This window comes from Neofelis nebulosa, chromosome 8, assembly GCF_028018385.1.
Source record: "Neofelis nebulosa isolate mNeoNeb1 chromosome 8, mNeoNeb1.pri, whole genome shotgun sequence".
Classification (NCBI taxonomy): Eukaryota; Metazoa; Chordata; class Mammalia; order Carnivora; family Felidae; genus Neofelis; species Neofelis nebulosa.
Window position 1 is genome coordinate 91,616,982 of NC_080789.1, and position 27,823 is coordinate 91,644,804.

At 35.9% G+C, this 27,823-nt stretch overlaps 1 pseudogene; it reads left to right on the forward strand.

Moving 5' to 3' along the window:
- The first annotated feature begins 363 nt into the window (after positions 1-363).
- On the forward strand, positions 364-27,823 carry LOC131483876 (T-complex protein 1 subunit gamma-like; annotated as a pseudogene).

A 27,823-nucleotide genomic window follows, 5' to 3' on the forward strand; every position in this document is an offset into this window, starting at 1 on the left:
CAGTGCAAAAGGCACTATTTCTCTGAAATAAAATATACAGTAGTTTATTTGAAAAATTAACTTTCCTCCAAAGACCAAAGTCACTGTTTCTATCCTCTAATTAACATACTCCAATAAATTTGACTTACTGATAGTCAAGCCATATTCCACTGTCAGAAAGAAAAAAAACAGGCCTCCTGTAATCAGTTCATAAAAAGAAAAATAAGATATGTAAATGTTCATTTTACACACACACACACACACACACACACACACAAATATTTTTTCATTGCTAAGGCCTTGAGGCAATTAGTAATGCCAATGTAAGTCAGAGGTAAATGAGAAAAAGAAATAAAACAGGGAAAATGCAAAAGGTATGTGGAGATGCACTTTAAAAAGCTGCACCAGGGAAAGTCATCAGAAAATTCAAGAAGTCTTTCTCAGTGGATAGGCAAAGAAGACACTGTCTATGACTATGTGGAAGAAAGGATCAATGATGATAAATCGGGAAAGTGTAGGTGATTCTTTGTTGAATTGATAATTGGTATGTTGAATGTTAATGAACAAAGTTTGATTTACCCAAGAAGTGAAACAAATAATCAACACAGAGATTATTTTATTTGAAAACATACAGACTGCATTATTAAAATTTCAAAATGACCTTTATGAAAATATAAATTATGTGAAAATTTTTACAAACTAATTTTGTGGAGAACCAGTTAGCCTCCAATAAGAAATAATCTCTATGATGAATAGAGAAGCAAGAATGCCTGGAATATTTCCCTTTATATTCCTATTGTTTTCTCACTAACTGCTTAGCTTATTAGCATGCAAGGTGTTCCAAGAGTTCAGAGAATTTCTCTAGGCATTGCTTCCTCTATATTTCTTGCTATGATCCTGTACTTCAATTTCTTTCTTCTTTTTCCTCATTGTTTCCTTTATTTTAAGCTTCTTTTTCTCCTTGAGCTATTCTTACTATAGCTGGAGATTTGATAACTTCCTTAAATTATGAATTTCTAAGAAATATCATTCAGGAGATATATCAGACTAGAGAGTATATGGACATGGTTTCTATGGCGTACAGATTGTCCATATCTGTAACTATTAAATACCATGGATCATAAGGAGGCTCAAATTATAACTGATTGCTGTAACTCAATTTCTTAGCCAGACTTTGTGGTGGGTTTAGATGCAAAATAAAAACCATTAAATTTTAATATAGTGTTTCTTAATCATGAAGCCCTGCAAATATATTCTCTGGCATTCTGTGGGTTCTAACCATTTTAAGAAATATTGATATAATGGAAATTATGTAAACAAAAATATTTACAAACACACATTTTCAAAAAAGAGTGTATCATTATAGTTCCCTCATGACATAATCCAAGTTTCTTTTGTTTTAGGTGTTTTACATATATAATCTTACCTTTTAAAACAATTGCGATATAATTGACATTTAATGCTGTGTAATTTTAGGATGTGCAATGTGTTCATTCGTTAGACTTATGTGCTGTAACATGATTACCAGCATAGTTTTAGCTAAGACCCCCATCACGTCACACACTTATCATTTCTTTTTTGTGGTGAGAAGATTTAACATCTAGTCTTTTAGAACCTTTGAAGTATGAAATACAGTATTGTTGACTCTAATCACAGTGCTGTGCATTAGATCTCCAGAATGTATTTCTCTTCTAACTACAAATTTGTACCCTTTGACTAATATCTCCACATCTCCCCATCTCCTCCACTCCCCAGTCCTTGGTAACGGGATTGTACTGTTTATATCTAGCAGTTTGGCTTTTTAAAAGTCCATAAGTGTATGATACCATACACTACTTGTCTTTCTGTGTCTGAATTATCTCACTTAGCATAATGTGCTCAAAGTCCATCTATGTTGTTGCAAATAGCAGGACCTCCTTTTTTCTCATGGCTGAATACTATTTCATTGTATATAAATACCATATCTTCTTTATTCATTAATCCATTAATGGGCATAGGCTGTTTCTGTTTGTTGGTTATAGTAAATAATGTTACAATAAACATGAGGGTGCAGGTATCTTTTCAGTATTCTATTGTCATTTCCTTTAGATATGGTACAAGTGGGACTGATAAAACATATGGTGGTTCTATTTTTAATTTTTTGAGGAAGCTCCATACTGTTTTCATAGTGGCTGCACCAGTTTGCATTCACACAAACAGTGCAAAAGGTTTTCCTTTTATCCACATTCTTACCAATATTTGTTATCTCTTGTCTTTTTGATGATATCCATTATCACAAGTGTGAGATGATATATATTCTTGTAGTTTTGATTTGCATTTCCCTAATAATTATGGAGGTTGAGCATCTTTTCATGCACCTGTGGGCCATTTGGATGTCTTCTTCAGAAAAATGTCTCATTCGTTCCTGTGTTCTTTTTTAATTGGATTTTTTTTATTATTGAGTTGCATGAGTTCTTTAAATATTTTGGATATTAACCTGTATCCAATATATAGTTCATAAATATTTTCTCCCATTCTACATGTAGCTTTTCATTTTGTTGACTATTTCCTTTGCAGCACAGACACTTTTAAGTCTGATGTAGTCCCATGCATTAATTTTTGCTTTTGCTGTTTCTGACTTTGGTGTCATATCAAAAAAAAAAAAATGTTGCTAGGGACAATGTCAGAGTTTTGTCTCTACTTTTACTTCTAGAATTTTATGGTTACAGGTCTTATGTTTAAGTCTTTTAATTGATTTCAAGCTAATTTTTGTGAGTGCTATAAGATATGGGTCTAATTTCATTTTTTTGCATGTGTTTATCTAGTTTTTCCAACACCATTTATTAAAGAGTCTATTCTTCTTCACTTGGATCCATTGTTAAATGTTAGTTGACCATAGATGACCATGAATGTTAGTTTACTTCTGGGCTCAATTCGATTGCATTGGTCTATGTTTCTGTTTTTATGCCAGTACCATACCATTTTGATTACTATCACTGTAATGTGGTTTGAAATCATAAAGTGTAATGCCCCTTGCTTTGTTTTTTCTTTCTCAAGGTTGCTTTGGATCTTTGGGTTCCTTGTGGCACTACATGTTTTAGGATTTTTCTTCTATTTCTGTGAAAAATACCATTGGAATTTTTATAGTGATTGCAATGAATCTGCATATCACTTTGGTTAGTATGGGCAGTTTAACAATATTAATTCTTCTAATCCTTGAACATGGAATATCTTTCTATTTGTGTCTTACTTCCATTTCTTTCATAAATTTTGCAGTTTTCATTACACAGATATTTCATTTTCTTGGTTACCTTATTAGTATATATTTGTTTTTGGTGCTATTGTAAATGAAACTTTTCTTTGTTTTTCAAATATGTCACTAGTGTATAGAAATAAAACCTATTACTATATGCTGATTTGTATCCTTCAACTTTTCTGATACATTGTTTAGTTCTAACACTTTTTAATGGAGCTTTATGATTATATATATATTATATATAATATATATATATGCCTTTAAGATATATTTCCCATGTCATCTGAAAATAATGACTTTGCTTAAGATAATAATGTTCTTCTTCCTTTCTAATTTAGATGCCCGTTTTTATTATCTTGCCTAATTGTTCTATGCAGGATTTTCAGTGCTATGTTGAATAAGTGGTGAGAGTGAGCATTCTTGTTTTGCTTTTGTTCTTAGAGGGAAAGCTTTCCACCTTTCCCTTGAGTATGATGTTAGCTGTGGGTTTATTATGTGTGGCCTTTATTATGTATTTAACTTTTATACCCAATTTGTTGAGAGTTTTTATCATGAAAGGGTGTTATATTTTGTCAAATGCTTTTTCTGCATCTACTGAGATAATCATATAATTTTTGTTTTTCACACTATTATGTGTGAAATTATGTGTGCTATATCACATAATTGATTCTTATAGGTTGAACCATCCTTGCATACCAGGAATAAATCCCACTTGAATATGATGTCAGACCTTTTAATGTGTTGTTGAATTTGGTTTGCTTGTATTTTATTAAGAAGTTTTGCATTTATATTCATCAGGGATATTGGTTTATTGTTTTCTTTCTTGTGGTGTCCTTATTTGGCTTTGATATCCAGGTAATGTCAGCCTCATAAAATGAGTTTCAGAGTGTTTCCTCTTCAATTTTTCGGAAGAGTTTGAGAAGGACTGGCATTAATTCTTCTTTAAATGATTAGTGGATCAATACTGAAACTATCTGGTACTAGACCTCTATGTGCTGGGAAGTTTTGATTACTGATTTAACCTCCTTATTCATTATTGGTCCGCTCAAATTTTTCTATTTCTTCATAATTCCATTTTGGTACATTTTATGTTTCTAGAAATTTATCCCTTCATTCTAGATTTATGTTTTGCATATAATCATTAAATCTCTTTTGATTCTTTTATTTCTGTGGTAATTGTTGTAATGCCTCCTCTTTCATCTCTGATTTGAGTCTTCTCTCCTTTTTTCTTACTAAGCCTACATAAAGTTTTGTCAGTTTTGTTTATCTTTTCAAAAAAGCCTATCTCTTAGTTTCACTCATGTTTTCTATTGTTTTTCTGTTCTCCATTTCACTTATTTCCACTTTGATCTCTGTTATTTCCTTTCTTCTGCTAATTTTGGGTTTTGTTTGTTGTTTTCCAAGTTCCGGAGGTGTAAAGTTGGTTGTTTGAGACTTTGTTTTCTTAATATATATGTTTATCTCTTCAAACTTCCCTCTTAGAATTGCTTTTATAGCATCCTGTAGGTTTTGGTAGGTCGTGTTTCCATTTTCACTTGTTTTGAGATATTTTTAGATTCCCCTTGAAATATATTCATTTCCCTTTTACTTTCTTTTTTGATCCATTAATGTTCAGAGTGTGTTGTTTAATTTCCACATGGTTATTAGTTTTTTTATGTTTCCCGTTGTTATTGACTGCTAGTTTTGTTTAATACTGTGGTAGAAAATGATATTTGGTATAACTCAGTGTTTTTAAATTTACCAAGATGTGCTTTGTAGTCTATCATATGATCTGTTCCTGAGAATGTTTCATGTGCACTTGACCAAAAACGTGTAATCTGCTGCTGGGTGAAATGTTCTCTACATGTCTATTATGACCTTTTGGTATAAAGTATAGTTCTAGTCCAACATTTCTTTTTCCAACATTTCTTTTTATGTCTGAATTATTTCTCCATAGTTGAACATGAAATAGTAAAGTCCCCTACTATTGAGACTGGGTAGCTCAGTCTGTTAAGCATCTGACTCTTGATCGTGACTCAGGTCATGATCTCATAGTTCATGAGTTCAAGCCCTGTGTTGAGCTCCATGCTGACAGCACAGAGCCTTCTTGAGATTCTCTCTCTCCCTCTCTCTCTCTGCACCTACCCCTGCCCTCAAAACAAAGAAACAAACAAACAAAACCAAAAATTTTAAATCCCCTATGACTATTATATTGTTGTCTTTCTATTTCTTCCTTCAAATCTGTTAAGATTTGCTTAAAAATTAGTTGCTCTATTGTGGAATGTGTTATATATATATATATATATATATATATATATATATATATATAGTTATACCTTCTTGAGGTGACTACTTTATCACTATATAATGACCATTGTCCCTTATGATTTATAACTTAAAGTCCATTTGTCTGATGTAAGTTTAGCTACCCTCATTTCCTTTTGGTTTTTACTTGTACAGAATATCTCTTTCCATCCCTTCATTTCAAGCCTACGTGTGTCTTTAAAGCTGCAGTAAATCTCTTTTAGGCAGTATATAGTTGGGTCTTGTTTTTTGGTTTGTTTGTTTTGTTGTTTTGTTTTTTCAAACAGCTACTCTGTGCCTTTTAGTTGGAGAATTCAATCTATTTACATTTAGAGTAATTAATGATATGCAGTAATGATATGAAGAGACTTATTATGCCATCTTATTAATCACTTTCTGGTTGTTTTGTAGATCCAGTTTCCTTTTTTCATCTCTTGCTGTGTACCTTTGTGAATTGGTGATTTCTGTGATTGTTTGATCTAATTCTGTTATCTTTTGTGAATACACTAAGGGTTCTGCTTTATGGTTATCATGCAGCTCTCATCTGTGTGTGTACCTAAACTAGAATTTCCAGGTGCTCCTCAACCATGTGCAAGAGGGGCTTAAGCTAGTTCATAGTCTCCTGCCATTTCTACAGCCCATACCAAGGTATGCCTGCCTACTATCTGATGCACAGGTGGATAGGTGTCTCCCAGGTCCTTTGGCATATGGCGTGGGGTTCCACAACTCACACAGAGGCACTTTTGTTCTTTAATGGATGTCAAATTTTCGTTATTAAAAACAGGGGGTGCCTGAGTGGCTCAGTCAGTTGAGCATCTGACTCGTGACTTCAGCTCATGCTGTGATGCTACAGTTTCATGAGTTCGAGCCCCACATCAGGTTGTGCACACTGACTGCAGGAGCCTGCTTGGGATTCTCCCTCTCTTCTTGCTTCTCTCTGCCCCTCCCCCAGCCCTGCTCTCTCCATCTCTCTCAAAAATAAATTTAAAAACTTAAAAAATAAGGACAAAAAGGAAGGATGTTTCATGCCACCATGGTGCTGACATCACTTCCATCATTCAAGTTTATTTATTTTACTTTTTTTAATGTTTATTAATTTTGAGAGAGAGATACAGACTGAGCATGAGTGGTAGAGGGGCAGAGAGAGAGGGAGACACAGAGTACAAGGCAGGCTCCAGGCTCAGAGCCGTCAGCACAGAGCCTGATGTGGGGCTCAAACTCACCAATTGCCAGATCATGACCTGAGCTGAAGTGGGACGCTTAACCAACTGAACCACCAAGGCGCATCTCCATGATTCAAGTCTCTTGAGGAGAATGACTGGTAGGCTATGGGGAGCCTTGGTGGCTCAGCTGGTTAAGCAGCTGACTCTTGATTTCAGCTCAGGTTATGATCTCACAGTTTGTGAGTTTAAGCCCCAAGTAGGGCTCTGCACTTACAGCGTGGAGTCTGCTTCAGATCCTCTGTCTCCCTCTCTCTGCCCTTCCCCCACTTGTTCTCTCTCTTGCTCTCTCAAAAATAAATGAGTGTTAAAAAAGACATTCAGAATGAATAGTAGGCTGGAATTGTGGAACAACAATTCTCAACTTTGGTGCTTTGACACATTAGGATGTTAATAATAAGAGCTTGTAAAGGGCTAAGATAGCAGAAAATTTACAGGCTCCTGTATCTGTTTTTGACTCTGCATCAATGCTTAGAGAGCTATGTGTTACTGATATGAAACCTTTACCTATGTCTTGATTTATACATAGACAGACAGACAATGTACATCTTCCAAGGTTCCAAACAATCTAAGCAAGATTATCCTTCCAATGATCTGACACTCCCTGTTATGGACCGAGTTGTATTCCAATATCCATATGTTGAAGCCCTAAGCTCTAATGTGTCTGTATGTGGAGAAAGGTCCTTAAGGAGGTTAATTAATGTTAAATGAGGTATTAAGTTTGGGTCTCTCATTCATTATAGAACTGATGTCCTTATATCAAGATCAAAAGACATCAAAAGTGTATGAAAAGACCATGTGAGGACACAGTGAGAAGGCAGTTAACTAAAAATTAAGGAGAGATCCTCACTAGTAACCAACTTTGCCAGTACCTTGATCTTGGTCTTCCAATCTCCAGATGTGGGAAACTAAATTCACTCACTTTTGTTTATCTGGGACTGCCTTCATTTCTTCTTGATTTTTGAAGGAGTACCTTGCTGGATAAAGAATTTTTTGTAGAGCATCATTTTATTCCAGCACTTTGTTTTTGTTGTCCTACTGCCTCTGACTCATGTTGTTTACAATGAGAAGTCAGATCTTAATCTTGTTGGGTTCCTTTGTAAGTGATAAGTAATTTTTCTTTCAAGATTCTCTCTTTTTAATTGATTTCAATAGTTTTTTGGTTAACATTTATTTATTTTTGAAAGAGACAAAAAGAGAGAAAGAACAGGGGAGATGCATAGAGAGGGGTGACAGAGGATCTAAAGCAAGCCCTGTGCTGACAGCAGAAAGCCTCTGCTGCAGTCAAATGTTTACCTGACTGAGCCACCCAGACACTCCTAATTTCAACAGTTTGGTTAATATGTACCTAGTTCTTAGATTTGTACAATAATGTTTATAATCAACTTTGACACAATTTCTGCTATTTCTTCAAATTTTCTCTCTACTCTGTATTTCTTTAGAGATTTTCATTATGCAGAAATTAGTATGTTTGATAGGCCTATGAGTTCTGGTTAATTTTTCTTCATTCTTCTTTCTGTTCCTTATACTGAATAATTCCAATTGATATATCTTCAAGTTCACTGCTTCTTTTTCTCTAAGCTCAAGTCTGCTATTACACACCCTAGTCATTTTTTTTCTCTTCAGTCATTGTTCTTTTTTACTTCTGACTTTATATATGAAGCTGTATAAAACAACAATTTTATATATTTTGTTCATATTCTCTTTGGGGTGAAGCATCAGCCTATACTTTGTTTTAATTCTTTGGACATAGTTTCTTTAGGTCTTTGAACATATTTATAACAGCTGGATTAAGGTCTCTGTTTTGTGAGTGCAGCATCTGTGCTTCCTCTGGAAAGATATGCTTTTCTTCCTTTCTTTGTGTAAGTCATTATGTTCTGCTTATTTGTGTATATCATAACTATTTTTGAGAAGTGGGCATTTTAAATTACATAATGTGGGGGTGCCTAGGTGGCTCAATTGGCTGAGTGTCTAACTCTTGATTTTGACTCAAGTCATGATCTCACAGTTTGTGGGTTCGAGCCCCACTCAAGGCTCTTTGCTGACGGCACAGAGCCTGCTTGGGACAAACAAACAAACATTGTGCATGCAACAAACAAACAAACATTAAGAAATATATAATGTGGCAACTGTGAGAATCAGATCCCCCCCCCCCTCCTGCCACCTTAGGCTACTAAGGTTATTGTTGCTGTTTTTTATTATTATTGACATTGTTGCTATTTAGTGACTTTCCTAAAGTATTTCTCTAGGGTCTGTATTCTGTGTTGTGTTGCAGTCACTGAAGTCTTGTTTTTGTTAGCTTAATGGACAGCCAAAGAGTGGACAAGATATTCTTAAATGCCTTGAATCACTATATCTCCCATTCTTTACTGTTCAACTTTATGGGTGTGTTGGGGCATATCAATTTTTCAGAAGTTTACAAACACTGCCTTAGCTTTCACTTCCCTGTGCAGAGTCTCAAAGCAAAACAGAGGCAACATTTAAAATCTTCTTAAGACTTTTCTAGGCATATACACACTCTTGCACATAATTTTAGCCTTCTAGATTCCCAGAAGTATGTTGGAATTTTTTAAAGATCTCTATAGATAGATGATTTCCCATATTCTCTCAAGTTTTTTACTATTACCTTGTTTGCTCCAACTTCTTTCAGTGTCTCAGGCAGCTGTGAAGTTAAACAATTACCACTGATTGTTTTAGACAAAACCCTGGTGATAGAATTATTACTGTTTGAACACTGAATCAGGCCAAATAAAGATAAATCCTATGAATGTCCTTTTTCTGGGGAGTTGCTTGATGGGTCCTATAGTGCTAATCTTTAGTGTCTAGTGCCTTGGGTTTACTACAAATCCTTCTGCCCTCTCTAGTGGCTGTTCAGAAGCTAGTTTGCACAACTGCCAAGGTTACAATGCTGCTGGTTTTGAAGGTCATAATGTTGCAGAAGAAAGGGTATAGGAATGGGGCAAGTTAAAATGTCACCAAGCTTGCTATACTTACCAATATTCAAGTACTTCCTCATAAATAATAGCTCCTCAAATTTGTTGAAGCCTTTTGGTTAATTGCAGAGTTCTGATAAAGTTGATTTTGACAATTTTCACAAGTGTTCTCTTTGCTTTTATAGTAGTGTGAACTTTTTAAGGTCCCTATTCCATTATTCTGGAAGTGTTTCTCCTCATTTATAAATTTCTTTATCCTCAATTTAGGAACATTAAGGGATATTGAAATTCACAAGAAATGTTAATAATTTGATAAATATTTTGTCTCAAGTGGTTATATTCCTATACTCCCAGTCATTGAAGCCCAAGTCATTCAAAGTCAATCCACTTTGCTTCACTTTACATATCAATTTTTGTAATGTTTATTTAGTTTTGAGAGAGACAGAGACAGAATGCAAGTGGGTTAGGGGCAGACAGAGAGGGAGACACAGAATCCGAAGCAGGCTCCAGGCTCTGAGCTGTCAGCACAGAGCCCAACGTGGGGCTCAAACTCAGGAGCCATGAGATCATGACCTGAGCCGAAGTCGGACGCTCAACCAACTCAACCACCTGGGTGCCCCTTACCTATCATTTAAATACCTTGTGATAAATATCAATGTAGTTTTAACTGATCTTTCTATATTGAATTTGAATGTTATGTTCCCAGATATCAAACTTTTGTTTTAACTCATCACTCAAATCTTTTCCATTGTTATATATAATTGTGCTTCATATAAATACATCATTTTTAAGAATATTATTTTCAATTTTCTTAAGAGGGAATAAGACAGCAAATGGTTATTCACTTTCTCAAATTTCTATATATCTTACTGAGTGTTTTTATTATGCATATGACAATTACGATAGACAAATGAAATTTGTTGAAACTTTATGTTTAGCTTCATATCTTTGATTTTGACTGCATAGGTTAATTGCAATATATTAGTTCCATGCACATTGAGACCTCTGACAGCATATATACTGAAATTTATTTCCATGTCAACTCTATTTTTTAAGCATTCAAAATAATAGTAAAAGTAGTGAGTTTGGGTGGTAGGAAGAAAGAAGAAAATACATGTACTTCATATGTTGACTGTAAGGCAAATGTGGTGATGTGAGCTTTTTCAGAGATTACCTTGTAAACCTGACTATTCTTTTATGTACTTGTAGTCTATAGAATATAACAGCTTTTAAAATGATCTAACCTATACTGTATATAATTTTTAAAAATTTTTAATGTTTATTTATTTTTGAGAAAGAAAGGGAGAGACACACAGAGTGGAAGCCAGGGAAGAGCAGAGAGAGAGGGAGACACAGAACCCAAAGCAGGCTCCAGGCTCTGAGCTGTCAGCACAGAGCCCGACATGGGGCTCGAACTTACAAACTGTGAGATCATGACCTGAGCCAAAGTCAGAGTCTTAACCGACCAAGCCATCCAGGTGTCCCTACTCTATATAATTTTTTGAAATTTCTCTCTAAACCTTAGAGATCATGTATTTGTTTTCTCTTCCCTTGAAAACCTGTCATCTATTATTTGTAGGCTTACAAATAATAGTATCTCTTAATGTGAACTATCCTGACACTTGAAATCTATTTTTGTATATAATTTTGACTAGATTGATAATTACTTTATGGCTTTTTAGATTCAAATAATTATGTGTCAATATAATTATTGGAAGATAGTACTATAAAAATTGTGTTTAGCATTATCATTTATTAATCCATATCAGTTAACTCTTTACTGTTTATTATATTCATGTTTATTCAGTACTTTTTATTATTAATTCATCTTTTTAACAAGGTTAGTCTGTCATTTGAGATATGACTACTATGGTGCCATACTTTATACTCTTAAATGTATATGCCCAATGCAATTTATATTATTTGTTGGTGAGTTGAAAACATTGGATCATTTCCAACTTATTATTCTTCAGAGTTGATAGAATATATAGGAAAACTAATACATTTAATTTGAATAACATCAACATTATTGAGAACTTGACCAGACTGAGGTATAACTTTAACTTAGTAATAGAAAAATGGCATATGAGTCAGGTGCAAGAAACTGCTGCTCAGATTCACTCAGTGGTAATTGTTGATAAAACAGATGGTAATTTGAGATCTGCATGCATCCAAAGTTGCTGAATGAAAATATCCAAAGAGAATATTCTCATCTGCCAACTTAAACAGAAATAATGGGAAAAATGGCAGGCGTGAAGTGGTTCTCCAAATTGGATGCTACAGTCACATTCTGGCAAAAAGCATTAGATAGTGGAATTCCAAGAATACACACTGTAAACACACTGTTCAGGCAGCGTAGATTCTTGATCTGTCCATTTCATGTACACTGTTCAAAGGAACAGGTACACAAGATCCCCTAATAAATAACATAAGAAATTTCTAGAGTATTAATGAATAAGCACAAAATGATTAAAAACATTACTGTTTTAAGTATGGTTTTGAAATCAATCAATCTGAGAGACAGAAATTCTCCCCCACGAAAACCAATAAAGTCATTTTCAAAGCAATAGAAGCAATGGAATTGAATTTTTTTAAATTAGAAATTGAATTAAAATAAATAGGAAAACCAACAATGCTTGAAATTTGAAAATCACACACACATGCACATGCATGCACACATGCCCATATAACTCTCACAAACATCAAAAAGTTTCTACACATTTTCTATGTATATGTACTCTGAAAGGCATTTTAATATTCAAGAAAAATATTTTGGTTTCAGAAAGTACAGCATTTAGATATAGAAATATTAACACACACACACACACACAAAATAAAATAGTTCATGTGCAAGGTTTGTTGAAAAACTACAGTAAATTCTTTTGTTGTTAATGTGGAATACTGTGTCTGCATACCTTCGAATATTTCCATTTGAATAAAAATATAGCCAAGGTCAAAGTTTTAAAAAAATATTCATAGACATATAAAACCCTCAGAATAACTGAGCTTGACTTGATTCTACCAGATGATCTAATCTTTCACTTTGGTAGAAGTAAGTCAATTGCTTTCCTATAGGCTGGCTAAATTTAACAAAATATATGCAAGATTTACAAGAGCAAAAAAACAAACCAAAAAACTCTGATGAATGAGGTCAAAGAACTAAATAGGGGCACCTACATGACTTAGTCAGTTAAGCATGTGTCTGGCTCAGGTTATGATCTTATGGTTCATGGGTTCAAGCCCTGCACCAAGTTCTATGCTGACAGCTCAGAGCCTGGAGCCTGCTTCGGATTCTGTGTCTCCCTCTCTCTCTGTCTGTCCCCTGCCCCCCAATACGTTCTCTCTCTCTCTCTCTCTCTCTCTCAAAAATAAGTAAACATTAGGAATAAAAGGCATCTAAATCAGCAAGGAGGAAGTGAAACTTGCACTCTTCACAGACAACATGACACTCTATATGGAAAACCCAAAAGATTCCACCAAAAAACTGCTAGAATGATCTATGAATTCAACAAATTTGCAGGATATAAAATCAACGCACAGAAATCTGTTGCATTTCTATACACCAATAATGAAGTGACAGAAGGAAATATTAAGGAATTGATCCCTTTTATAATTGCATCAAAAACCATAAAATACCTAGGAATAAACCTAACCAAGGAGGTAAAAGATCTTTACACTGAAAATTATAGAAGGCTTATGAAATAAATTGAAAAAGACACAAAGAAATGGAAAAAGATTCCATGCTCATGGATTGGAAGAACAAATATTGTTAAAATGTGGATACTACCCAAAGCAATCTACACATTCAATGCAATCCCAATCAAAAGAGCACCAGCATTCTTTACAGAGCTAGAACAAACAATCCTACAATTTGTATGGAACCAGAAAAGACCCCAAGTAGCCAAAGTAATCTTGAAAAAGAAAACCAAATTTGGAGGCATCACAATCCCAGACTTCAAACTATATTTCAAAGCTGTAATCATCAAGACAGTATGGTACTGGCAAAAACAGACACTTGGATCAATAAACCAGTATAGAGAACCCAGAATTGGACCCACAAACATGTGGTCAACTAATTTTGACAAAGCAGAAAAGAATATCTGATGGAATAAAGGCAGTCTCTTCAGCAAATGGTGTTGGGAAAACTGGACAGTGATATGCAGAAAAGTGAACTTGGACCACGTTTTTACACCATACACAAAAATAAACTCAAAACGGATAAAAGACCTAAATGCAAGACAGGAAGCCATCAAAATCCTAGAGGGGAAAGCAGGCAAAAACCTTCTTGACCTCGGCTGCAGCAACTTCTTACTCAACACATCTCCAGAGGCAAGGGAAACAAAAGCAAAAATGAACTATTGGGACTTCATCAAAGTAAAATGCTTCTGCGCAGTGAAGGAAAAAAAATCAACAAAACTAAAAGGCAACCAATGGAGTGGGACAAGATATTTGTAAATGACATATCAGATAAAGGGTTAGTATCAAAAATCTATAAAGGACTTACCAAACTGAACACCCAATAAAACCAATAATCTGGTAAATAAATGGGCAAGACACAAATAGACATTTTTCCAAAGAAGACATCCAGATGGCTAATAGACACATGAAAAAATGCTCAAGATCACTCATCATCAGGGAAATACAAATAAAAACCACAATGAGATACCACCTCACACCTGTCAGAATGGTAACATTAACAACTCAGGCAACAACAGATGTTGGCAAGGATGTGGAGAAAGAGGATCTCTTTTGCATTGTTGGTGGCAATGCAAGCTGGTGCAGTCACTCTGGAAAACAGTATGGAGGTTCCTCAAAAAACTAAAAATAGAACTACCCTACGACCCAGCAATTGCACTACTAGGTGTATATCCAAGGGATTCAGGTGTGCTGTTTTGAAGGGGCGCATGCACCCCAATGTTCACAGTAGCACTACCAACAATAGCCAAAGTAGGGAAAGAGCCCAAATTTCCATGGACAGATTAATGGATAAAGAAGATGTGGTGTGTGTGTGTGTGTGTGTGTGTGTATATATATATATATATATATATATATATATATATATATAATGGAGTATTACTCAGCAATCAAAAAGAATGATACCTTGCCATTTGCAACTATGTGGATGGAACTAGAGGGTATTATGCTAAGTGAATAAGTCAATCAGAGAAAGACAAATATCATATGACTTCACTCATATGAGAAATTTAAGATACAAAACGAATGAATATAAGGTAAGGGAAGCAAAAACGATATAAAAACAGGGAGGGGGACAAAACAAAAGAGACTTTTGAATACAGAGAAAAACTGAGGCTGAAGGGGCTTTGGGTGGGGTGATAGGCCAAGTGTTAAGGGGCATTAAGGAAGACACTTGCTGGGATGAGCACTGGGTATTATACATAGGGGATCAATCACTGGAATCTACTCTGAAATTATTTTTGCACTATATGCTAACCTACTTGGATGTAAATTAAAAATAAATTAATTAAATATTTAAAAAAATAAATAATAAATATTTTAAAAATTAAAGAAAAAGAACTAAATAAATGGAGAGAGATAATCCATGTTCCCAGATAGAAAAACTCAGTATTGTCAAGATGTCAGTTCTCCCCAACCTGCCATATAGATTCAATACAATCCCAATCCAAATATTAACAAGTTATTTTATGGATATTAATAAACTGACTCTAAAGTTTACATCAAGAAACAAAAACTCAGAATAGCCAACATAATATTGAAAGAGAACAAAGTTGGATTACTGACAGTACCCAGGTTCAAGGCTTATTATGAAGCTACAGTAACTAAAAGAATAAATAAATAGATCAGTAAAGTAGAATAGGGATCTCATAAATAGATTGATATAAATATAGTCACTTGACCTTTGACAAACTAGCGAAGGCAATACAATGGAGCAAAGAGAGACATTTTAACAAATGGTGCTGGAATAATCGGAAATCCAAATGCCAAAAAAAATTATTCCAAACACATATCATACGTTTTTCATAAAAATTTACTGAAAAATGAATCACAAACTTAAATGTAAAATGCAAAACTATAAAGCTTCTAGAAGATAACATAGGAGACTATCCGGTTGACTCATGTATGGTGATGATTTTTTAAACACAACATCAAAGGCATGATCCTTGAATGAAAATAGGACTTAAAATTAAAAAAAAGTCTGCTCTGTGAAAGACAATGTCAAGAGAATTAGCAAACAAATCAAAGACTGAAAGAAAACATTTGCCAAAGGCACATCTGATAGAGTACTGTTATTCAAAATATGCAAAGTACACTTTAAGCTCAGCAATAATGAAGCAAACAACCCAATGAAAAATGGGCCAAAGGTTTTTACAGACTCCCTGGCCAAATAAGATATGCAGATAGCAAATAAGCATATGAAAAGATGTTTTACATCATGTCTCATCAGGCAAATACAAATGAAAACAAAATAACAATGAAATGCCACAACATAACTATTGTCATGGCCAAAACTTGGGACATGACAACACTAAATGCTAGCAAGGATGTGGAGTAAAAGGAATTCTCCCTCATTGTTAGTGAAAATGCAAGTGGGACAGTTACTTTGGAGGATAATTTAGTGGTTTATTATAACTAAATATGCTCTTTCCATACAATCCAGATAAGTAGGCTAGTACAAAGGATTTTTAGGGTAATGAAAATACTTTGTATGATACCAAAATGATGGATACATGTCATTGCATATATGTGCAAACCCACAGAATGTACAACACCAAGAGTTAATCCTAATGTACAATATTCACTTTAGGTAATCATTATGTGTCAGTGTAGGTTCATCAATTGTACCAAATGTATCTCACTAGTGGGAATACTGATGATGAGCAAAGCCATGCACATTGGAGACAGACGGTATATGGGAAATCTCTGTAACTTTCTCTCCATTATTCTGTGAACCTCAGACTACTATAAAAATAGTCTTAATAAAAAAAAGCTATTAACTGAAATAAAATATTTACAAGTCACATGTCTAAAAATCGATGTATATCCTTAGTATAAAGAGAACTCTAAAAAAACTTAACTGTGAAAAGGCAAATAATCCAATTAGAAAATAGGCAAAAGACATGAGCCAACATTTCACTAAAAAGGATATACAGATGACAAATATAGAGCCATCATGAAAATATAAACCATGATATGATACTACTAAATGTCCATTAGAATAGATAATTTTAGAAATTCTGACAGTACCAAATGCTGGTGAGAATTCAAAGTGACGTTATCATTCCTACATTACTGGTGTAAATGCAAAATGATACAGCCACTCTAGAAATTGATTTGGCAGTTTCTTATGAGATTAAATATACACATACGGTATGACTCAGCATCTCTCTCCTCTCAATCTACCCTAGAGAAATGAAACTTTATTTTTTTTAAATCCTGCACATAAGTGCTTATAAAAAATTCCATTCATAATTGCCCCAAGCTTAAATAGTCCAAATACCCTTTAGTGGGTGAATAAACAAACTGTCATAAATCCAGATAGCAGAATACTACTCAGAAAGAAAAAGTGACCATATTATGCATGCACACAACTTAGTTGAATTTCAAGGTCATTATGTTGAGTGAGAGAAACCAATCTTTAAATGGTTAAATGTTGTATGACTCAATTTATGTGATATTTTCAAGAAGACAAATATATAGGGATGGAGAGATTAGTGATTTCCTCGAACTGGGAGTGGCAGAGGGTCTATCTTTAAGAGGTAGCACGAAGAGTTTTGGGGGTGCTAAAACTGTTCTACGTCCTGATTATGAGGAGGGGGTATATAAACTTATACATGTAATAAAGTTCACAGGACTGAATTTGTAAGAAAAGGACAGTAAATTTTACTATATTAAAATATATATGCAAAGATCCTTCTAAGGGATCATAGAAGTCATCTATTTTAAACCTTTCATTCCATATATGACCAAATTAAGATCTGATAGTAAAAATTAGCTGCATAAAAAAATATACAATCATGTAAAACTGAGATTTCCTTTAACATTCTAGAAGAAGTATGAGGCTTCCTGATGCTGGATTAAATTATATTTTTCCTGAACTATATTACTTTAGGCAATAAAAAACAGTGGTCAGATCTCTATTAAATAATTCTTTTAAAATGTTTGTTGTAAATGGTATGTCCTCTGATGATCTTTAAGTCTGAAAATAAAATTATCTTCGGTCATATTTTTCTTCCTCCTTGGCAACTCAACTATCCCCTAAAACATATTATCAGATTTTTCCAGTTTGATCATATTGATGAGCAGCAAAAAAAGATGAGACTTTCAATGAAGTTCTGATTGATCATAAATGCTGGAACAATCTAGGGAAAGCAGAAGAATGAGACCATTGGAAATACCTCAACATCTCTAGAATTTGCCAAATGCTGAGCCAAAGATTCATGAGGGAAGAAATCATTTGCTTCCTGCTCATGATTTGAGTCATCTTCTGCTCACTCAGCCATTTCGAAGAAGGAATTGCAACAACTAGAGCCACAGTGCAGTTGGAAGTCACAGTTTATCTTTGGGTGGTTAAAAATCAATTGTAGTGAAAAAGAAACAAGGACAAATAGAAAGCACAGGACTGGTCAAATAGCAACAACAAGTACCAATTTTAAAATGTTGTTGTCAAGTAAAGAAAAAAAAAAAACAAACCACAAACTAGACACAGAAAAAGGACTAATAAAAAAGCATAAATAGATGTAGAGACAACAAAAAGAAGTAAATAATTAAAATATTTATTATAACTCAATACAAAAGACCCTGGCAGACCCCCAGGGAAGAGACAGGACAAAAAGATATTGTGCAGGTTCAGAAGAGCTTGAATTTAGGAAAACATCAGAATTTAAAAGACCGCAAAACTAAACCACTTTATCAAGCTCTTTTAATAGCCTAAAAGTAAAAATCACTCTGCAAGCTAAATTAACCAGTTTAATTATACTACGATTGAGAGCAGCTTGGAGCTCTCATGTGATTGTCCAATAATATTCACACAAAGTGGAAAGTAAAAAAAAAAAATAACAATAGGTAGGAAATCTATTTTTCATTTGCAATTTTCAAAGTAGCACTTTATAGTTAACATGTTTCCCCAAAGATTAATCTACCTTCCTAGATAGATTAGTTTAAAGAGTTTAGTTTTTTAAAATATCAAAGGTAAGTTAGAATGTAAACTCATGAGCACAGGTATGTTTCTTCTGTTCATTGAAATATCCCACATATCCAAAACAGTGTCTGGCACATGATAGCTGTTTAAAAAACAGTTGAAGGTAATATATATTTGGTGAACAATAGATGTTCTAAGGATACATTGCTGAGTAATGATGAACACTAGATTAAATAATGCTTCTTTTTCTGGTAATGATGCAGCACTGAGTTCCGGTAATAAAAATGACCAATAGTAGATGAAATATTTTAAGAATTCTCAAAAGTATTTAGGGGCATCTATAATAGTAAGAAATAGTAAGAAATTACTAAACCAACCTCTAGTTAAAGATAGAAACTTAGAAGAATAAGCAGAACACTGCAACCTCTTTTGCCTTGAAAACATTTGCAACGCATACTAAGATATTAAACTGAATGATGACCACAGGTACAAAAGTCTGAAAACATCAAGGGAAAGGAATAGGAAACACTTCCTCCATTAAACTGGGACTCCAAAGGATTCCCATTTTAGGATGAATTAGAGGTAAACTCGTATTCACTCCTGTGATGGGCCTACAGAGCTTATTAAAGACACTGACTGGGGCGCCTGGGTGGCTCAGTCCGTTAAGCGTCCAACTTCGGCTCAGGTCACGATCTCACGGTCCGTGAGTTCGAGCCCCGCGTCCGGCTCTGGGCTGACGGCTCAGAGCCTGGAGCCTGCTTCCGATTCTGTGTCTCCCTCTCTCTCTGCCCCTCCCCCGTTCATGCTCTGTCTCTCTCTGTCTCAAAAATAATAAAATAAACATTAAAAAAAAAAAAAGACACTGACTGACACACTAAAGAACTCCATTGAATCCCAAGCAAGGTGAAAGACATAGAGAGGGGGAGAGGGAGGGAGGGAAGAAGGATGAGAAGGAGGAAGAAAATAATAAACTTCTCACCCAGATACACCACAGAGAAACTGCAGGATAACAATGACAAACAGATGCACATATCAGCCAGAGAATAGGAAAAAATAATTTACTCGGAGTAACAGATGGACACTAACAAACTGACTATAGCAATGGAAAAAATAATACTATATTTTTATTAAATTAGGCTGAATATCAGGATCTCAGGAATTTAAGATGCACTTAATCTTACAAACCAATCAAAGAAAATCATCCCATTAACAAATCAAAGGATAAAAAACATTTAAATAAGTGTAGAGAAAAAAAAAAACATTTCGCAAAATATTTCTTGATTTTTTTGGTGGAACATGGATGCTTCTTTTATAACCAGACTTTATATATCTCAATAAGAATTTTGTTTCTCACAAAGTAATTGAAGTAAAAGCAAATCCTTATATACTGTTTGACATGCACCTGCTTTTTTAAGGTACTTTCAATATATTAGTTAATCCTCTCCCCAAATATGAGAGGAGTTACAGATAATTTAAGTTTTTGCGATGCTTTACAGAGGAAAGTGGTAAAGCTTAGATGTGATATGTATTCATCCTACATAAGAGATCTAGGACTGTATTACCTAACTTGTCATCCTAATCAATAAATGTGAGATATTAGTACTGATTTCCAGAATTATTTTAGAGGCTTACATAAAATAATATTAGTAAAGCATAACCACATTCTATAACCAACATAATCACTAAAAAAGTAAGCACTAGAGATAGAAGAATTATTGCCCCAATCTATTGTAACCTATTGGCTCCCTGATTCTCAACATTTGTCTTCCAGTTGAAATTAAGGTTAATATACCTAATATAATATATATACATGATACATAAATATAGAAATAGGTATCATTTTATGCTCAAATTGCTGAAAATCATAGGATCATAACAGTTGTGTTTAACTTTTAAAATAAATGTATGTGTATTTTTGTATTCTGCTCATATAATATATTATAGTGCTTCTTTGACATTCCTTGCTTTCTAGGATTAGCACTTTGAGAAAACCATCCCAGGGATATTTTGAAGATGGTGGATAAATAGGGGGACCATGATTTTCCTCATTCCTCAAACACATCTGTATTGAGGTCAGATCACTTGGAACTCCCAAGAAATCAGGCTATGGAGTAACAGAAAAATTGCCACAGGTGGAGGGAGACAGCTTGGTGGGACCAAAGTGTGTGTACGTGAACTGGGGGAGATAAAACGGCAGAGGCACAGAGGAGAGGGAACCCCTTCTGTGAGAAGACAAAAGGGAAAGACAAAGAGGCTGTGGAATTGTGGTATTGTTAGTACAAGAGAAAAACGTCTCTGGACCACAGACTAGGTAATGAGAAATAGGGAGAGTGCCAGTTTCCATTTTGCAGCTTCAGAGGCTGAAGATTGGAGTTTTCAAAAGTGCACACGTCTTTTGGGACTAGAGCCAGCCTTGTGCATGCCCTGTGGGGAGAGAAGCCAGCCCCAGGGCACGGTAGCGATCTCAGAGGTGCCTTGGAAGAGAACACTTTCTTTCCTCGAGTGCTGTGGCAAGAGGGTTTATTGCCCTTCCCCGCCCCACCTCCCCCAAAACAAAAGACACTGCAGGTACCAGCCAAAGGCCCAATATCAGCAAGGCTAAGTGGTGCTAACCCAGAACAGCATCCAGGCAGTGCAAAGCCCTTTAAGACATCGGGTGCTGAATCCCAACCAAACACTTAAGAGGCGAGGGAGACAGTGGAGCAGGACAAGCCAACTGTCCCTGCTACTCTGTGAGGGCTTCCTGAATGGCATGGTTTGAGACATCCACGGGGTCTGGGAGGAGAGGGAGGAGAGGGAGGAGATATTGGGGTGTCACCATTTTCCTCCCCATCACCAACTGGTGGGGCTTCAGAGAACAGCACAGGCCCCCAGGGACCTGCATTCACCAAACCCTCTGAGCTTGGCAACGTTTTATTTACTGGAGAGAGACTGGCAATGACGAAACCAGATGGCCTCTCCTCCAGGCCAGCACAGCCACTGGTCCCAGGCATGAGTAGACAACTGTCTTGTGGTTTTGTCTGTTAGTCTGTCTCTTCTCTCCTCTCCTCTCTTCTTTTCTTTTCTTTTCATTTTCTTTATATTCTTTCCTTTTTTTCCTTTGGAATCAGTCTTATAGTTTCTGATTTGATTTTTGGTCAATTCTTAGCAGATATATTTTTCTCTGTTTTGTTTGTTTAATCAGGCAATTTTACTCTATTCTTTTTATACCTTTTCTATATCTCCCTCTTTCTTTCTCTGGATTAAGCCTTACAGTTTTTTGATTCTCTGTTTGGTCTTTTCACCACCCCTTTCCTTTTTTCCAGAGTAACGAACAAATCAAAGCACACCTGGTGGAAGGTCTAAACAATCCACCACAACAAGCAAGGAGGAGCTTTGCAATGGACTGACCAATCAGATAGAGCAGCCAAAATGCAACAGAGAGAACACAACACATTCCAAAAAAAACACTTCCTGAAGTTCCAGGCCCTGGACAGTGTATGATCCCTTTTAAATATAGTAGTACCTGCAGGTGCAGGACTCATAACAAGCTATTAAAACACATAAAAGACATAAAACTAGCCAAAATGATGAAACAGAAGAATTCTCCTCAAAAGAAAATCCAGGAAGAAATGACAAGCCAGAGAATTCCTCAAGACAGATGTAAACAATATATCTGAACAAGAACTTAGAATAACATTCAAAAGACTAATAGCTGGACTTGAAAAAAAAAACACATAGAAAACAGCAGAAAATCTATCACTGCAAAGATCAAAGACTTAAGAAATAGTAACGATGAATTAAGAAATGCTACAAATGAGATGCAAAATAAACTAGACACAGTAACAATAAGATAGAGGAAGCAGAGGAGAGAATAGGTGAAATAGAGGATAAAATTATGGAAAATGATGAAGCTGAAAAAAGAGGGAAAGAAAGTTACTAGACCACAAGGGGAGAATTAAAGAGTTAAGTGATTCAATTAAACTAAATAATATCTGTATCATAGGAGTTCCAGAAGAAGAGTGAGAGAAAGGGGAGAAGGTTTACTTGAACAAATTGTAGCTGAGAATTTCCCTAATGTGGGGAAGGAAATAGGCCTCCAAGTCCAAGAGACACAGAGATTTCCTGTCAAAATAAACAAAAACAGGTCAAGATTGTGACATGTCATAGTGAAACTGGCAAAATACAAAGATACAGAGAGAATTCTGAAAGCATCTAGGGAAAAATTGGCCTTAACCTACAAGGGTAGATACATGGGGGTAGTAGCATACCAGTCCACTAAAACTTGGCAGGCCAGAAGGGAGTGGCAGGAAATATTCAATGTGCTGAATAGGAAAAATATGCAACCAAGAATCCTTTGTCCAGCAAGACTGTCATTTCAGAACAGAAAGAGAGATAAAGGCTTTCCAAGATAAACAAAATCTAAAGGAGTTCGTGACCACTAAACCATCCCTGCAGGACATCCTAAGGGGAACTCTGTGAGTGGAAAGCAGCAAAGACTACAAAGGCCCAGAGACATTACCACAAGCATGAAACCTACAGATAATACAATGACACTAAATCTGTATCTTTCAAAAATCTCTCTGAATGTAAATGGACTAAATGCCCCAATTAAAAGACATAGGGTATCAAAGTGGATAAAAATAACAAGATCTATCTATATGCTGTCTACAAGAGTCTTATTTTAGACCTGAGGACACCGGCAGATTGAAAGTGAGGGGTGGAAAGCCACCTATATGCTACTGGATGTCAAAAGAAACCCAGAATAGCCATTCTTATATCAGACAAACTATATTTTAAAGTAAACAGTATAACAAGAGATGAAGAAGGGCATTGTATCATAATTAAGGGGTCTATCTGTCAAGATAACTCTTATCTATCAAGAAGAGGTAACAATTATAAATGTTTATGCTCCCAATGTGAAAGAACCCAAATATATAAATCAATTAATCACAAACGTAAACAAATGTATAGATAATAATATCATGATTGTAGGGGACTCCACTTACAGCAATGGACAGATCATCTAGGTAGAAAATCAGTGAGGAAACAGTGCTCTGAATGACACATTGGACCAGATGGACTTATCAGATGTATTCAGAACTTTCCTCCTAAAGCAGTAGAATACACATTCTTCTAGAGTACACATGGAACATTGTCCAAAATAGATCACATACTGGGTCACAAAACAGCTCTCAATAGTATAAAAGGACTGAGATAATACTATGCATATTTTCAGATTATATCATTATGAAACTTGAAATCAACTACAGGACAAAATTTTGAAAGCCCCCAAATACATGGGGTTAAAGATCATCCTACTAAAAAATGAATGGGTCAACCAGAAAATTGAAGAAGAAATTAAAATATATATATATATATATATATATATATATATATATATATATACACACACACATACATATACATATACATGGAAGCAAATGAAAATGAAAACTTGATAGTCAAAACCCTTTGGGATGCAGCCAATGCAGTCCTAAGAGGAAAATATATCACAATTCAAGAAGCAAGAAAGGTCCCAAATACACAACCTAACCTTACACCTAAAGGAGCTAGGAAGGCAGCAGCAAAGAAAGCCCAAAGCCAGCCAAGGAAGATGAATAAAGATTACAGTGGAAATAAACAATATCAAATAAAAAAACACAATAGACCAGATCAATGAATCTAAAAGCTGGTTTTTTGAAAGAATACACAAGATTGATAAACCCCATAGCCAGATACATCAAAAAGAAAGGAGAGAGAACTCAGATAAAATCATGAATAAAAGAGGAGAGACCACAACCAACACCACAGAAATACAGAAAATTACTACAGAATACTATGAAAAATAATATGCCAGAAAACTGGACAATCTAGAAGAAATGGAAAAATTCCTAGACACACACACTGCCAAAAACTCAAAAGGGAAGGAATAGACTATTTGAACAGACACATAACCAGCAAAGAAATGGAATTGGTTATCAAAAATCTCCCAAAAAATAAGAGTCCTGGGCTAGATAGATTCCCAGGGGAATTCTACCAGATTTAAAGCAGAGTTAATACCTATTCTTCTCAAGCTGTTCCAAAAAATATAAATGGAAGGAAAGCTTCCAGACTCATTCTATGAAGCCAGCATTACCTTGATTCCAAAACCAGAGACCTCACTAGAAAGGAGAATTATGGGACAATATCCCTGACAAATATGGATGCAAAAATTCTCAACAAGATACTAGCAAATCAAATTCAACAGTATATTAAAAGAATTATTCACTATGACCAAGTAGGATTCATTTCTGTGCTGCAGGGCTGGTTCAATATTCACAAATCAATCAATATGATACATCACATTAATAGAAGAAAAGATAAGAACCATATGATCCTGCCAATAGATGCAGAAAAAGGATTTGACAAAATACAGCATCCTTTCTTAATGAAGACCCTCAAGAAAGTCGAGATAGAAGGAACATACTTTAATATCATAAAAGCCATATATGAAAATCCCACAGCTAGTAACGTCCTCAGTGAGGAAAACCGAGAGCTTGCCCCCTGAGATCAGGAACACCACAGGGATCTCACTTTTACCTCTGTTGTTTAACATAGTGTTGGAAGTCATAGCTTCAACATTCAGACAACAAAATAATATGAATGGCATCCAAATTGGCAAAGAAGAAGTCAAGATTTCACTTTTCTCAGATGACATGATACTCTACATGGAAAATGCAGGGAATCTGTCCCTTTTACAATTGCATGAAAAACCATAAAATACCTAGGAATAAACCTAACCAAAGAGGTAAAAGATCTTTACACTGAAAACTGTAGAAAGCTTATGAAAGAAATTGAAGAAGACATAAAGAATTGGAAAAACGTTCCATGTTCATGGATTGGAAGAACAAATATTGTTAAAATGTTTATGCTACCCAAAGCAATCTACACATTCAATGCAATCCCAATCACAAGAGCAGCATTCTTTACAGAGTTAGAACAAGCAATCCTACAATTTGTATGGAACCACAAAAGACCCTGAGGAGCCAAAGTAATCCTGAAAAAGAAAACCAAAGCTGGAGGCATCACAATCCTGGACTTTAGCCTGTACTACAAAGCTGTCATCATCAAGACAGTATGGTACTGGCACAAAATCAGACACATAGACCAATGGAATAGAATAGAGAACCCAGATATGGACCCACGAATATATGGCCAACTTATCTTTGACAAAGCAGGAAAGAATATCCAATTGAAAAAAGTCTCTGCAGCAAAGAGTGCTGGGAGAAATGGACAGCAATATGCAGAAGAATGAAACTGGACCGCTTTCTTACACCATACTAAAAAATAAATTCAAAATGGATGGAAGACCTAAATGCGAGACAGGAAACCATCAAAATACTATGGTAGAAAACAGGCAACAACCTCTTTGATCTCGGCCATAGCAACTTCTTACTTGACAAGTCTCCAAAGGCCAGGGAAATAAAAGCAAAAATGAACTATCGGGACCTCATCAAGATAAAAAAAATCTTCTGCACAGCAAAGGAAACAATCAGCAAAACTAAAACACAACCAACGGAATTGGAGAAAATATTTGCAAATGACATATCAGATAAAGGGTTAGTATCAAAAATCTATAAAGAACTTAGCAAATTCAACACCCAAAAAACCAATAATCCAGTAACGAAATGGGCAGAAGACATGAATAGACACTTTTCCAAAAAGACATTCAGATGGCTAACAGACACATGAAGATGGTCGACACTGCTCATCTTCAGGGAAATACAAATCAAACCCTCATTGAGCTATCATCTCAGTTCAGTCAGGATGGCTAAAATTTACTACTCAGGGAACAACAGATGCTAGCAAGGATGTGGAGAAAGGGGAACCCTCTTGCACTGTTGGTGGGAATGCAAACTGGTGTAGTCATTCTGGAAAACAGTGTGGAGGTTTCTCAAAAAAATTAAAAATAGAATTACCCTATGACCCAGCAATAGTGCTACTAGGAATTTATCCAAAGAATATAGGAGTCCTGATTCTAAGGGGCACATGTACCCCAACGTTTATAGCAGCTCTTTCAACAACAGCGAAATTATGGAAAGAGCCCACATGTCCATCAAGTGATGAATGGATTAAGAAGATATGGTGTGTGTGTACACACACACACACACACACACACACACACACACACACACCAGAATACTACTTGGGGATAAAAAAGAATGAAATCTTGCCATTTGCAACAACATGGATGGAACTGGAGAGTATTATGCTAAGAGAAATAAGTCAGTCAGAGAAAGACAGATACCACATGATTTCACTCATATGTGGAATTTGAGAAACTTAACAGATAATCACAGAAAATCACTTCTCTCAGAAGTGGAGCGCAACCTCCAGGACGCCATGCAGGTGTGCCGCAACGTCCTCCTGGATCCCCAGCTGGTCCCCGGGGGCGGGGCCTCTGAGATGGCCGTGGCCCAGGCTTTGACAGAAAAGTCCAAGGCCATGACCGGTGTGGAGCAGTGGCCTACAGGGCTGTGGCCCAGGCCCTAGAGGTCATTCCTCATACCCTCATCCAGAACTGTGGGGCCAGCACCATTCGTCTGCTTACCTCCCTTTGGGCCAAGCACACCCAGGAGGGCTGTGAGACCTGGGGTGTGAACGGGGAGACCGGCACTCTGGTGGACATGAGGGAGCTGGGCATCTGGGAGCCCCTGGCTGTCAAGCTGCAGACCTACAAGACAGCAGTGGAGACGGCAGTTCTGCTACTGCGGATTGATGACATCGTCTCCGGGCACAAGAAGAAGGGTGACGACCAGAGCCGGCAGGGCGGGGCCCCCGATGGCGGCCAGGAGTGAGTGGTGGGCAAGGCGGCCTCAACGCACAGAGCCAGCACAGGCTCCCTCTTCCCTGAGCCAGACTGCCAGGGACACTGGATGTCTTTGTTTGGAGGGGATCAGGTTGAGGGGCGGCCCCGGCCCCCTTCTGTCCCAGCTCGGTTCGCAAAAGGCGCTGACACGTAATTCCTCTCTATTGTAAGCTTTCCACTTAGTTTGCTTCCGATGATTAAATCTAAGTCATTTGAAAAAAAAAA